Here is a 12,724-nt window from a genome sequence, read left to right as displayed (position 1 = left end):
AAGGCAGTGGCTTGGTTGAGAGCCACTGGTAGATGATCTCAAGTTCTATGAGGCCTTATGGCTCTATTGGACCATGACAGTCAGCATCAGCATATGGCTTGAGAGCAGGAGTAGAGGAGGTAATCTCAGGTCAGCTCTGCCATTGTAAAGCCCATTCAAGATCGTATTATTGAATGGAAGTCATATCATTGGCATCTTTAATAGGCCTCTTGGAACATTGTTTAAGAAAGTAGTTTTACGATTGAATTTACATAATGTTCAGAAAAGAGAAATGTCTGAAATACCACACAGGAGCCACCACTATCCAATAAGCAATAGGCTCAGGGTGGCCGTTCCAATGGCCCTACCCAAGGGATGAGCCTATATGCAGCAACCATAATAAGCAATGGGAAGAGCTTCCAATGGATAACAAATCTACAGCCTGGTACTCTCTGCCTGCTCCCTGTTACCAGTAACCCCAGTGAGCTCAAGATACGCCTCCTGGTCCTCAGTTCCTAACACCTTGCATGAAACCTCTCCAACCCTTCTAACCTATCAAAAAAAAAAAAAAAAATACCATATCTTAAGTCCTGGCTCAGGAGCCATGTTGCCCATGAAGGCCACTCTTCAAATTCTTCAATCTGAACAGATTTTCCTTCTCTCTAAATAAATGTAGTATTTTTAGTCTGTAATGAACTTTTCATTAAGTTGTACAGTCATAAACTGTTCCATAATCACACCATGAATTTACATTAATAGTGTTGCCTTCTGGCTTTAATGCTTGGTCCTAAAGTCAAGAGTCATGTTTTATACTACTTTTATATTCCCTAGTGTCTAGCACATTCCTGGGAACACACTAATGGATTGATAAATACATGTTCTGTTTTTGATTTTTCACAATGATACCAAAAATACCACTAGCCTGGCCAGACTTACATCCTGTAGGCTAATTAAAAAAAAAAAAAACAAAACTTATTTATTCAACATCTCTTCCTAAGTAGTTTTCAAAGTACTTTTCAGATTATATAAATCATTCTCCCCCTATATGCACTGAGAAAAATAAATTAAAACACTAAACTTTATAGGACAAAAGCAAAGAGAATTAAAATGTCATACTCCATAATAAGTGTACTAAGATCTGGCAAAGTAGATATGTCTCCCAAGTCCTACTAAGTCCTAGATAAAATGTGAAACATGCATCCATCTTGCTCCAAGTATTAAAAACTCCTAAATGTTTCCAAGGCTGTGAACAGCATACACCTTGAAAAGCAGGTCATGAAGTTTGGGTGACATCATTAATCTAAGGAGAATAATAGCAAATTGGCATTATGAACCTGATCCTATCCATATCCTTTTGCCCTCAAATTATCCACAAACTTCTTGTCAATGCTTCCATATTTCTCTCTGTTTTACTACACATTAAGGCCACCTACAAAATATTTACTGAACATCTATTCTACGGCAAAGCAAAGCATGGTTTCGCCAGTGTCTCTATGGGAAATAAGGTGCTACATTGAAAGAATGAACTATGAAAGTAGTAGTTCTTCATTCTTGCTTCTCTTTCTTTAATATTTCTGATTTGCTGGGTATAAAAATGATGTCGTTCCTTTATCTATTTCATCTTGCCCAGGGATTCTGGTATCTTCTACCCCTAGGGGAAGAAGCCACTGAAGAGGCTCTATTTTCAGGGTCTTTTCACAATTTGTCATTCACACGTGCTTTGTCAGATTAGTCTTCATTAGTTTGGCCAATTTAGATGCTTTCTAGTATAACAATCACATAGCTTGAAAGTGTTCAGAGAAGGAGCTGATAGGGTGAATTAGGATCAAGTGCCACATAATGACAAAGAACAAAGGCTGCCTTTCTTACCAATGGCAATCAAAATTGAATGTCCGACTGAGGTTTCTCACCAGCCATCATCAAATTCAAGATGAGCATTTACAGCATCAATTATGCATCTTTTCCTTCAATAAGCACTGTCTGCGATTCTGTTTTGTAATGATAACACTCTACTTTCATTGATATAGCAATTCAAAGTTTTAAAAGATAGATATAATGCTTAATACAATAAAGTGCATTTTTTAAAGCAAGAAAAGAATAAGGATTTTTCTTTGGACTTTATCTCTTGTTTAATATACTGTATTCTAAAGGAATACAGGAGAGGCCTCTTTTAAGAGTTTTCAATAGGCTACTTCAAATGTTTAATTTTATAAACAACTGAGGAAAAAATCAAGGAGTTACTACAGTAAATGTCTAGCACAGTAGGTTGTCAACCATGGATAAGTACATAAAAGTACCTGTTCAGTTTGCAAAATCTTGATGTGTTCCAGTTCCCTATCAGGGAATTCTCTACACCTGTGCTGAATCCCTGTGAAATGCGCTTCTTCCCTAGGACACAGGTTGTCCACCATGGATAAGCACATAAAAGTACCTTTTCAATTTGCAAACTCTTAATGTGTTCCAATTCTCTATCAGGGAATTCTCTACACCTGTACTGAATCCCTGTGAAGTGCACTTCTTCCCTAGGATACCCTTTTTACTTAGAAGCCAACCAGCTGGAGATAGATTTATCTTTAAACAAATTCACAGCCTGAGAGTATAATTCATTGGGAATATAATAATATTAGTCTAAAGAAAACTGGCTGAAGTCTTATCAACAACAAAAGAAATAAGCCCTAATCAAAACGGTAAACACATCTGTTTGACACTAGAGTTTGAAAGACTCTCTAGAAGAAATTATCTGCTGATTTTGGAATGGAGTATTTGAAGGTAAGTTTAGACGCTGATTAAAAGCATGCACAGCCCAGCAATTTCTGACAAAATCACTACCTTCTTATGAATCATTACTAAGTAAAATTAGTGCCTGGCCTAAGGCTTTATTTGCCTATTTAAGAGGTAGGAGGACGCACTGAAGAAAGAAGTTCAGACTAAACAACAATGATTTTTCCATCCTTCTTTTAAGAACTTGGTACTCATCAATGAATTTTCTTTAGCATAAAGAAAAAACAACAACGAAAGAAAAAAACACTATTTCAGAAAGACTTTCTGAATCAGATAGTGGTGAGTTGCATTGTTTTAGAATGAAAGCAAGAAACATGGTTTTGATAAAATTTTTATCTATTTTATTTAATTGATTAAAAATTAATGATGAGAGAATAAAATAGGCAAACATTTTCTTGATGCTTACATTTAAAAGAAGACAGAAATTCGATAATTAAATGCATTCAAACCATGGCCCTGAAGAGAATTCTAAGGGGTCATTTTGTTTACTCCTCCTTTTTGCTTGTTTGTTTTTAACATATAAGAAATATGAAGCCCAGGAAGGTTAAATAGTTTGCCAAAAAATGCAAAGCCCATTAAAGGCAGAGCTTGGAGAGGACCCAGGTTTCTTGACATCGAATTTGCTATTATTTCATATTATAACATCCTAACTTAGATGTTTCTTATAGCAAAGTAAACCTTTGGTTTGAAAATTGCATGTCCAAGTACTTGCCAATGGGTCTGTCGTAATTGTAATTTTGGGGGGTGAGGACTGGGAGGTGGGGAATAGTGAAATAAATTTTTGAAATGTTAAAAAAAGGAAATGAATCATTGATTATTTCTTCCCTTTATATCAGAATAGAATAAAGAAAAAAGCAAATGTATATGAATTGAGACCATAATGCTGGGGATAAAGTGAAGAAACACACACATTCACACACACACAAACACACACACGCACACACACACACAGGAATAGCATGGACAATTTGATCTAAGTGCACAAGGCTATGATTATCCCTTTGTCTTGATCAAAGCTCTCTCAAAGGGCTTTTGGTAGGCTCAGATGTCAGTTTGTATCACAGGTTGGTTTCCTCTCTCTCATCCTCCCACCCCACTGCACCAAGAAACACAGTCATTTGTTTCACATTCAGACTTGCTGAAAAACTGACATTGTCTTCCTCATCCACCATAAATGTTTGTGTGTGTGTGTGTGTGTGTGTGTGTGTGTGCAGGAAGACAATGCTGTGGCAGATTCTTAGCTTGGTGGCAAGGTGAATTCACAATTTAGCTGGAAGCCCAAGACAGATACATAAAAGAGAAATCAGTTACACTAGGTAGGTGCCCAACGCACAGTTCAGGCCTCTCCTCTGGATGAGCCAGATTTGCTGTCTTCCTCCAAGGCAGCTAAGACTTGGTAAGCTAGGAGTAGTAACAGGGCCTTTGTCCAGCTCCTGTCCAGACACACAACAGGACATGGGACATGCTTATGGAGTGTGAACACTTTAGACTTTCCTGTGGCATTGGCAAGCCATTTACCTCCTGAGAAAAAGTAGATGGTTGACTTAGTCATGTCCTGCATATACATCTTAAATCCCAGTTGCCCAAGGAAGTATCTTTATTTGATGTACTTTCACTTCATTTAAGGCCAGATGGCATACTCTCTGGGACTTCGGCAGAACAAGACTTCAATACGTGCCTGATTGCTAGTACTGACTCATGTTCATGGAAGCAGACACAATGAGGCCTATGAAAAAAATACATCATAGTCCCTACCTGTCTATAACATGTAGCTTCAACTTGTTTATCTCTGGAACATTCTACTTCTGGTATTTTGGGGTTGAATTCCCTGATAGGGAGAAATTAAGGCTCTATTTGCACTGTATATAGAATTTTATTTACCCACACAGTATTATACTTTCCATAAATTTATAGCACATTCAGGCATCAAAAAATGTTTTGAAGCTATTACAAAAATGCTTTGACTATGGATGATTAATAATCTGAAAAGAACAAGTTATTTTGTTTATAGGTATGAAATTAATCAAGAGTATAATGAAATGGCTAAAGAATTTCATTAATATTAAACTGTCTTAATAGATATAGAACATTCAGAACTACGAATTCTAAATCTTCAGTTTAGAAAACACACATTAGGAGGGATGGTCAGTGATACAGTTTTGCTGTGTCCCCACCCCAATCTCATCTTGAATTGTAGCTCCCATAATCCCCATGTGTCATGGGAGGAACCCAGTGGGAGGTAACTGAATCATGAGGGCGAGTTTTTCCCATGCTGTTCTTGCCATAGTGATTAAGTCTCATGAGATCTGATGGTTTTATAAAGGGTAGTTCCCTGGCACATGCTTTATTGTCTGCCGCCATGTGAGAGTGCATTATTCCTCGTTCACCTTCTGCCATGATTGAGAGGCCTCCCAGCCATGTGGAACTGGGAGTCCATTAAACCTAATTTTCTTTATAAATTACCCAGTCTTGGGTATGTCTTTATTAGAAGCATGAGAATGGGCTAATACAGTAAATTGGTAATGGTAGAGTGGGTGCTGCTGTAAAGATACCCCAAAATGTGGAAGCAACTTTAGAACTGGGTAACAGGCAGAAGTTTGAACAGTTTGGAGAGCCCAAAAGAGGACAGGAAAATGTGGGAAAGTTTGGAACTTTCTAGAGACTTGAATGGCTCAGAAAACAGGAAGATGTGGGAAAGTTTGGAACTTCTTAGAGACTTGTTGAATGGCTTTGACCAAAATGCTTATAGTGATATGGACAATAAAGTCCAGGCTGATGTGGTCTCAGATCAAGGTGAGGAACTTGTTGGGAACTAGAGCAAAGGTGACTCTTGATAATGCTTTAGCAAAGAGACTGGAGGCATTTTGCCTCTGCCCTAGAGATCTGTGGAACTTTAAACTTGAGAGAGATTATTTAGGGTATCTGGCAGAAGAAATTTCTAAACAGCAAAGCATTCATGAGGTGAAAAGAGCATAAAAGTTTGGAAAATTTGCAGGCTGATGATGCCATAGAAAAGAAAAATCCATTTTGTGGGGAGAAATTCAAGACTGCTGCAGAAATTTGCATAAGTAATGAAAAGCCAAATGTTGGTCACCAAGACAATAGGGAAAATGTCTCCAGAACATGTCAGAGGTCTTTATGGCAGCCCCTCCCATCACAGGTCCGGAGGCCTAGGAGGGAAACATGGTTTTCTGGGCCTGTTAGGTGCAGCCTAGGGACTTGGTGCCCTGTGTCCCAGCCCCTCCAGCCATGTCTAAAAGGGGCCAAGGTACAGCTCAGGCCACGACTGAAGAGGGTGAAAGCCTGAAGTCTTGGCAGCTTCCACGTGGTGTTGGTCCTGCAGGTGCACAGAAGACAAGAATTGAGGTTTGGGAACTTCCACCTAGATTTCAGAGGATGTATGGAGATGCCTGGATGTCCAGGCAGAGTTGTGCTGCAGGGGCAGAGCCCTCATAAAGAACCCCTGCTAGGGCAATGCGGAAAAGAAATGTGGAGTTGGATCCTCTACACAGAGTCCCTACTGGGTTACTGCCTAGTAGAGCTATGAGAAGAGGGCCACCATCCCCCAGCACCCAGAATGGTAGATCCACTAACAGCTAGCACCATGTGCCTGGAAAAGCCACAGTCAACGCCAGCTAGGAGAACAGCCAGGAGAGGAGTTGTACCCTGTAAAGCCACAGGGGCGGAGCTGCACAAGGTCATGGGAGCCCACACTTTGCATCAGTGTGACCTGGATGTGAGATATGAAGTCAAAGGCGGTCATTTCGGAACTTTAAGGTTTGATGACTGCCCTATTAGACTTTGGACTTGCACCTATAGCCCCTCTGTTTTGGCCAATTTCTCCCATTTGGAATGGGCATATTTACACAATGCCTGTACCTCCACTGTATTTAGAAAGTAACTAACTTGCTTTTGATTTTACTGGCTCATAGGCGGAAGAGACTTGCCTTGATTCAGGTGAGACTTTGGAGTGTGGATTTTTGAGCTAATGCTGAAATGAGTTAAGACTTTGGGGCACTGTTGGGAAAGCATGATTGCTTTTGAAACGTGAGAACATGAGATTTAGGAGGGGGTAGGAGTGGAACGATATGGTTTGGCTTTGTCTCCACCCAAATGTCATCTTCAGCTGTAGTTCCCATAATTCCCATATGTGGTGGAAGGGACCCAGTAGGAGTTAATTAAATCATGGAAGTGGGTTTTTCCCATGTTTTTCTCATGATAGTGAATAAGTCTAATGAGATCTGATGGTTCTATAAAGGGCAGCTCCCTTTATAGAAAGCACTTGCTTTCTTGCCTGCTGTCATGTAAGACATGCCTTTGCTCCTCCTTCATCTTCTGAAATGATTGTGAGGCCTCCCCAGCCATGTGGAACCATGAGTCCATTAAACCTCTTTTTCTTTATAAATTACACGGTCTCACGTATGTCTTTATTAGCAGCATGAGAACAGACTAATACAATGAGAATGTAGAATCAAGTGCATATGGTTCAAGGCAGAGGAGGGTGGAACTCTACAGTGGGTGAAAAACTGCTACAAGAGTAGGCAAAAGGGGATTCAGCAAGGAACATAATGTTTGTTTTCAAGTATGGTAAACACAGGGAAAAGAGACTAGATTCATTGTGGTCAGCTCCTGAAGGACAGGCAAGTGGATGGAAGAAAATGTTGATTCAGTATAAGGCAGAACTTTCTAGAAATCAATCTTTCCTAGAATGGACTGAACAACGAAAAAGGGAGATTTCCAACTGATTATTTCCAAGAAGAGATAGACTAGACCATTTTCACAGATGGAGGTTCATGCACCAGATAATTACCTCTAAAGTAATTATCATCCTAAGTAATTCTTTTATGGGACATATTATTTATATTATCTGTTTCAGGTTGAAAAACATTACTTGCCAGAAAGACATTCTGTACTGTCTTGTTTACACAATTGGCTGAGGGATGACTCCAGTCTTACCAGACTTTGATTCTTATCAATTGAAGATTGGAAAGGTGATTAGGTGATTTGAATGTTCATAACATTTAAATCACTACCACAGAAATTGTAGGGTTCTTTTTAAAGAAGAAAAAGTATTGGCTTGTATGGACACATGTAAACACATTAAGAAATATAAGTTGTTTTCATTATTGACATACTTTTTAAAAATTGTTCTTTAAAAGCAAACCAAATTCCCATAGTTGTGCAATTTACCAGTGGTGTGACCTGAGAAGTGTAATCTTCAGGTTAGCAGATTTAAAAAGCATAATCCATGCTTTTTTTCACTAAGCTAAACAATTTACTGTCCCACTTTCTCACTGTGTTACTCACATTTATCTTTACATTAACAGTGCTTACCAGGAGACAGCCAAAGAAGGCTAGCCAAGTTGGACCAACTGCAGAATTTGTTTCCCTGATGCAAGATTTGCTTCATGCACTTGGAAGAAGCACGCTGCAACTGTGGCTCCATTTATTATATTATGCTATAAACATTATGTCCTGAGCTAACAAGATACTCAACATGACAAGCCCATAGGTTACCAAGCACTGTAAACATCTGTTTAAGCAGGCGCCAGAGATAGCATAGGCCTCTAGTATCCATTTTAAAGTGCTTTATGATGTGGAGTCTGCTGTTTAAAAACTAATAATAAAAAACATGGGCCCAACACTGGCTAGAAAAAATTTTTGTGAGCACAGTTATGTTCATTTTGAAAAAAGAATGCATTCATCTCGTCACTTTGTCATTGCATTTATAGACTTTCATTTCACACCTTTGCCCATTAAGTGTTGGTTTACACGGCCTTCAGGAGACCACAACTATAATTTCACTGTGATATATTTACTCCAACAACAACAACAACAAAAAAGCTAAATGTTGACTCACCAACTTTCCTTAGATTAATGCAAAACAAAAGTTTACAAGGGTGGAAGAAGATGATGACAGATGGGATAACCCCTTTAAGCTACACATGATGTCTTCCAAAGGTCTCTAGGCCAAAACACATCCTTCCAGCTGCATCCAAAGGCCCATCTAAAGGGAAGCTGTAAATAACTGAAGACTCCTTGAAATGTAATCTGGGAACACTAAGCTTTGCTTTTCTCAAAAGGAAAAAGAGCTCCCAATCACTAACAATCCTGTCTGCTGCATCAATTTTGTTTCTATCCAGCATTTTAATTTCTGGAAATGTTTCAACATTTATCATCAGAAAAAAGATACTTCTAGGGTGATTCAGGTGGAAACCAGCCTGGAACACCAGTTGCTCAGGAAACAGAACCTGAGCTGCCACAATATCCCATATCTGCGAGAAAAGATGAGTGTCTTCCCAGGCACACACACCAGGGAGCCTGAACACCTCTGAAACCAGCCAGTCCCTGGACTGTGGACAGCAGCACCCTGAAAATCTCAAATTCATAGCTCCAACCTGTGTCTGTCTCCGAAGTCCTGCACTCACACATATTACACATCTCTTAGACCTCCCAAACGTCCTCCCATGCAGTTCTCCTGAGAACTCCCCAGACCCTCACTTCCAGTCCTCAGTCACTCAGGGCAATGGGTTTAGTTATTTTAAAGCCCTTAATACTTAATCCTATGCAGAAACTACTCTGACTTCCCAACACTTTGGCCTCGCGTTACCTTTCTCTGTCCCTTCCAAGGTCTCCTGGCTGCACAAACAGGCAGGCGGCACCTCTGTGGCCTCTTCCACCCTGCACACCCTACTGGCTCAGGCGCCGACACGCCTCCCCAGGCGCACACTCGCACGGGCGCACACAGCGCACACTTACACTCATTCAGGACACACAGTCCACGCCAGACCGAGAACCCCCGCAGCTCGGTCTCAACAGGCATCTCCTCGGGCTATATGTAAAGCATTCGCCCCAAATAGACTTCCCCACGCACTCGCAAGTGGGTGACCCTGACCCGCACCCTCTGTGCCGCCAGCGCCCTCTCCCTAGACACGCGGCCACCCCATTGACCCGCAGCCTCTGGCAGTTCTGTCAAAACTTTAAGCCTGGTTGATTTTACAACCACTAGTGTGTCAGAGGGTTGGGGAGGACGGCTCGCCACAATTTCCACTTACCCCAATTCATGCGGACTGGTGGCCGTCACTCTACTGACCCCAGTTCCACCGGTGCCAATGTGCGGCTGCAGCCCGCACAAACTCGCAAAAGACTGCGCGCTCTGCGCGCCGTGTCCACGCACACAGCTCGACCTTCCCAATCTCTCCAGTCTCGCTGCCGGAGATCCTTCCCCGCGCAGCAGCAGCAGCCTCGGCAGTTCTGCCTCAGCCAGGCAGATGATGGCAAACAGAAACACACTAGCAAAACTTTTATGACTTTAACAAAACTGTCTCCGGAGTAAACCCCTCCACGCACCCTACTCGCGGGCCAGAGCAGACGCCAGAGTGGGATGGTTCATCTGTCTCCCGCAACTCCCTGCCGCCCCCACCAACTTCCAGACACACACACACACACACACACACACACACACACGATTGAGTTACAACAACCCATCAGCAGAAAACAACTTCTTCGCAAGGAGGAGGGGAGCACAGCCAAGTCATCAGAAATAAAAAATTATCCATGTAAATATATAAGACAGATCCTCCCATTTTCATAAACAACTAGAGTCCCAGGGTTCACTCTCAGGCCCCCTGGCACAACAGGAGGAAAATAAAGCCAGACTCCCGGAGCCCCACTCCAGTACCTCTGAGCTTCGCCTCTGGAGAGAGAGCGCGGGTTCGCGTCTGCGCTGGGGCCAACGGTGCTGGGGCCTCTGGCCCGCGTGGCCTCAGCCCGGGGTCCCCGCCGCCGCCCGGGCTCAGCAGCAGCCGCCGCCGCCACCGCCACTGTAGCAGCCGCCGCTGCCGCTGCCGCCGCCGCCGCCGCCGCTCCCTAGCCCTCCTCCTCTTCCCATGGCTGCGCCCTGCTTGGCAGCTCGTGGGCTGTCAGGCTTGGGGAGGAGAGAGGGGGCGGGGTAAAACGGGAAGGGAGGATGGGAGAGCAGGGGTGGGAAAAGGCGGCCACCGTTCACCAGGGGTCACGCCGGGCCTGGCCCGCTGCCCCCCAGGTCCAGGCTGCAGAAGCGAAGGGGAAGCCGACGTTCAAGGAGGCCAGTTCGAGAACTGCTGCGGAGAGACCGAGTGCCGCCCCGGCCAAGCATTCCGAGTTGCTGGGATGAAGTCTTCTCGGCGAGTAGCTGGAGTTGGTGCGTGTCACTCTCATCTGGGCTGCGCAGCTCCTCCTAGAGGAAGATATTGGTAGTTGCAATACACGTCCTTTTCTTTCCGCCTGCCCCTGTTCCCAAATGAAGGCAGGACCTACAAGAGCGTTAAGAGCAGTCCACAGACTCAAAGAAACACTTAGAAAAAGATGAGTTATCTCCAGGAATGAGAGGAAAATCAGCGAGATAGCTTGGGAAGCGTGTTTAGCCATCCAAATATTGCCTTTCCATCAGCAATCAAGTTCCAAACTCCTGCTCACTGGGGCACAGTGAAAAAGAGTTAAAACTACGAAGGGCTTTATTGTGGAAGTTAGAAGACGGAGGCAGAAAGATTGAGTAATTTACCGAGGACACTCAGCATGTTAGCAGAGAGCTATCTGCTAGAGGACAGGGATGCAGGGAGAGCAGACACAGGCCCCAGCCTGAAGTTCCTGAGCCAAAGAAAGGGTTTTAACTCTGCCTCACGCTGGACATAGTTCATCTGTCAAATGCGAGCCCTGCCTACTTCATTCACAAGAAGTTGTAAAAAGTGCTGCAGAAAGTTAAAGTTGTACATAAGCATGTCATTTTTGTACTGCATCAAACCCCAAGTCACTATATGCTTTTCTGAGCAGAGAGTACAAAGTTCTCGCTCCAGGTTGTCTCAGATCTGAAGGAGAAGTTAGTCATGCGATCTTTCCACTATTTACTGCCCGTCAATTGTAATGTCACTTACTTATAAGCTTCTAACAGCTTTGGCTTACTAAAGACTTTTTTTTTTTTTTTTTTAACAGAGCTCCCAGATACAAACCCAAGTTTATACCCAGAGAGAAATGTTTCAACAATAACTTAAAGGAACCAAGTTTCTTTTCTTTAGAATAAAATATCTACAGAGCTTTGAAGTAGTACACGGTAGACAAGACTTGAGAAGAAACAGAAGATCAAAGACTCTGGGATAGCAGTTATCACATAAGATACCCCTATTTTCAAAGGAATCAAGTAAGTGAAAAACTATTCCTTAGAATGCTTTCAGAAGCTTAGCTGTGGCTCAAATACCCTAGCTGTTCCAGACAGACACCTAGAATGAACAAAAAAAGGAAAGATTCTGGAAGGGGCATGTTTTAGCATGGGGTGGAATGGTTATTGATCCTGAACTGCTCTTGTTCTATCCCATCTAAGAATAAGGAAGCTTTTATTTCCCCTAAGACACTTCCCCAAACCATTGATTTCTGGGGTTTCATACTTTGCTGGAGCAATAGTGGTGCTTGGGTGTGTCTGGAGCTTTTAAAACGGAAGGTACCCATATAGAGAAACTTGGGAAAGTAAAAGATTAGGGCACAGTCAAGAAAAACTCCTGTTGGGTGGTCCATACATGCCAAGCTGGCTGACAGTGCAGTCCTGGCAGGAGTAGAGACCAGACAGTCCTCAAATGCTGACTCCACTCCTGTCTGAAATGACCTTCCAAGTTGGACCTTCTTCAGAGCCTGGCACTACCAATCTCTCTGTTTATATCCTCTCTGTGCCTTCTCATCCTTTGCCCTTCTTCCCTGAGCTAGAGAATCTTGATCTAGTTTAGGAGGTGCCACATGAGGTCATAAAAGATATTCTAAATTCTATTGTTTATGCTCTGAGATGAGCTCAGGGCCATACTTAAAAAAAGAAGAATTTACTTCTTTTTTTTTTTAAATATGGGTTCAGCAATATCCTCCATTCTGTGTGCCATGAAACTAGATTACTCTGGCTGCTCCTCTGTCTTTGATTTTTACTTTATTTATTTATTTATTTATT

At 42.4% G+C, this 12,724-nt stretch overlaps 1 protein-coding gene across 1 annotated transcript in view; it reads right to left on the bottom strand.

Annotated features, from left to right (window-relative positions):
- Positions 1–10,956, bottom strand: part of GHR (growth hormone receptor) — a 337,885-nt gene extending 326,929 nt beyond the window's left edge. The window contains exon 1 of the mRNA XM_033179464.1: positions 10,442–10,956. The gene's annotated coding sequence lies outside the window, so the exon portion shown is untranslated. The remainder of the gene's footprint in view (positions 1–10,441) is intronic.
- Positions 10,957–12,724: the final 1,768 nt, after the last annotated feature.

Source organism: Trachypithecus francoisi, unplaced genomic scaffold (assembly GCF_009764315.1).
Source record: "Trachypithecus francoisi isolate TF-2019V2 unplaced genomic scaffold, Tfra_2.0 Lachesis_group2, whole genome shotgun sequence".
Classification (NCBI taxonomy): Eukaryota; Metazoa; Chordata; class Mammalia; order Primates; family Cercopithecidae; genus Trachypithecus; species Trachypithecus francoisi.
The sequence above is the reverse complement of the archived record's forward strand: the minus strand, read 5'-3'. Positions and strand labels throughout refer to the sequence as shown.